We start from the raw sequence: 2,500 nt of genomic DNA on the forward strand, positions 1-2,500 counted from the left end.
TCATTGATAAAGCGATATAAAAGTTTATTGAGCTCGGACCAAAAATTATACAAAACGAGAAAGATATAATAAATAATACCATATACATGACACAAAACACATAAATCTCGGGTTCGAGCCAATAAGAAACAAATACCAAAACGCTGCGATGCGGTAAAATTACACCGACACGGTTACGTGCGGAGGTCGCTTTGATTACTCATCGCGTTTCTCCCGTCCGTTCGGAACCGCCGGCAAAAAAACTGTGCGACCAACGGCGCCAAAGAGCACGACGCCGGACCATTTCTCTCTGGCTGATGTGAATGGAAGTAAAAGACGCTTGCGTGAGGTCTCTCGACCTTTATCTCTCTAACTTATACTTATGGGTCGTCGTCTACTTGATCGGGTACAAACAAGTCGTAAGAAACAAACAAACAAACCACAAAAATACAAGTCGTAAAAAAACAAACTTCTGTTGGTTAACCTACAATATGAAGGATCGAAATGAAAGAAGGATCATATTATTACAAACCGAAAGTGAAGGATCATTAAAATTGAAATACAATATATATAAATATATAAATGTACCCGTCGTTGCGACACCCTAGTTAAATGGAAAGATATAAAAAAGAGAGAAAAGGAATACAGATGACCCGCCGTCTGATCTTTGCTAAATGATCTGGCATCACCGGAGTTTTTTTGGTCCGTGTTGCGTTCGCTCTATTCGAAATGAAACTCGCGGAGGCGAAGAATTGTTAAAAGTTTACGAAGCGTCTAGGAGTGGTTAAAACTGAGAGAGTTGAAACTACGATGTATTAGAACGAGCAACCGTCGAAACTTTGTTTTCGCGACGTTCTTTTCGTCGCTCTCGTCCCCACGCTCCTACGCTTTGGTTGTTTCTTTGCCATCCGTGTTGCGATAAAAAGATTTCTCCATTGTCCAAAAAGGACGGATCGAGATTCCTCTTTCGAGAGGGAGAGAGAGGTACTTGCGGGTAACCTGGAATCTACGAAACACGCACCGTGGTAAGATTCGTGCGTCCGCCTGATCGATGTGTGTTGTTTACGGACCGGCTGAGAAGCGACGATAGCGAGTCTTTGAAAAACTATGTGTCCATTAGTTAGACCGATCGTCGCCGGCCGTGTGTCTGTTCGAATCTCGCAACCCACGATTCAGCGACAGGACGCGCGCTCGCATTCCTTGTGTGCGTTCGTACTTTTCAAGGTTTTTAAATGTACTTTACGCCCGACCGTCGAGAGGAGCGTGCCACTGGGCGTTTCTCCGACGGTTTCCGTCCTTGGACGCGATCGTGTCGTCAACGATCGAACAAACAAACAAATACGTTGGCGACGCCCGAATTCGCTCTCCCGCACGCGCCGGGTGGGAGAGTGATGTGGGTATCGAATGTGATGCGTGTTAATAATGAAAATAACACTCTAAAGATCTAAAGAGTTTGAAATACAAAATTTTACGATTACCCTGAACGGTGGATCACTTGGCTCGTGGGTCGATGAAGAACGCAGCTAATTGCGCGTCAACGTGTGAACTGCAGGACACATGAACATCGACATTTCGAACGCACATTGCGGTCCACGGATACAATTCCTGGACCACGCCTGGCTGAGGGTCGTTTTCTTAACAAAAGACTGCTTGCGTTTGCTTCTCGAAAAAAGAGTAATTCATTTCTTTCTAAACATCTCGCCGTCGTTCAACGAAAGTAGAACGTTTCGGAGCGGGATTATCGAACGAAATTGAAAGAATGAATGAACGATAAACAAAGAAAGAGTCGCAACGTACGAGCGATAGTTGGGCAGTTCGTCGGCGTTTGTCGTGGAAACGATGTGACGAAAATCGCAACCGATACACTAAATGCAGGCCGTTAAAGGAGAGAAACAAATTTCGAAATATCTCTTCGAACTAGCGCAAGTGCGTCACGGCGCGCGAGTCGTTCGTTAAAATTTATAAACGACCGCCCGTGAAAGCACCGAGTTCTCGGAAGATAATCTATAAAGATTCTCCATCCTGCTGGAAGTTATCGGATCGGCGCGATTGTTCACTTGTAGAAATCCACGCTCCCGACGTTGCCAGAAACGATATTTACGAAAGGTGTGTCAAAAATAAACGAAAGAAGCTCTCCTATAAATTTAGAAAAAGCAAACGAGTGAAATGTTTGAGATGATAATTTGCTGAAATGCAAGCTCGAATAGCCCCAGGGTTTCGAATGATTCCCCGCGCTTTATACATCTCTCTGTTTACAAACGGTGTATAAATGAAAGATCGCTTCAGATGGGTCGTCGCTGTTTGACGCGCGATGCTGTTCCTTTTTTTTTGTCTGTCTGTGCGTTTAGCTTCGCTAAACAAGTTAAATGGTTAAAAAGCGTCGAAAAAGCGAATACACACGCGACAAGACAAATCTAACGAGTAAAGGAACGCTCCGCTCCAAGATAAAAATGGTTGTTTACAATCAATACAGCGTTTCGGTACCCCTGATCGTAGTCTGAAACTGTGTAACAAAAGAGAG

At 44.2% G+C, this 2,500-nt stretch overlaps 1 non-coding gene across 1 annotated transcript; it reads left to right on the top strand.

Annotated features, from left to right (window-relative positions):
- Positions 1-1,454: 1,454 nt before the first annotated feature.
- Positions 1,455-1,609, top strand: LOC143306850 (5.8S ribosomal RNA). The gene has a single exon (XR_013064142.1). It is a non-coding gene; the product is annotated as a 5.8S ribosomal RNA (ribosomal RNA).
- The last annotated feature ends 891 nt before the right edge of the window (positions 1,610-2,500 follow it).

The sequence above is a fragment of the Osmia lignaria genome, unplaced genomic scaffold, assembly GCF_051020975.1.
Source record: "Osmia lignaria lignaria isolate PbOS001 unplaced genomic scaffold, iyOsmLign1 scaffold0038, whole genome shotgun sequence".
In the NCBI taxonomy this organism is placed as follows: Eukaryota; Metazoa; Arthropoda; class Insecta; order Hymenoptera; family Megachilidae; genus Osmia; species Osmia lignaria.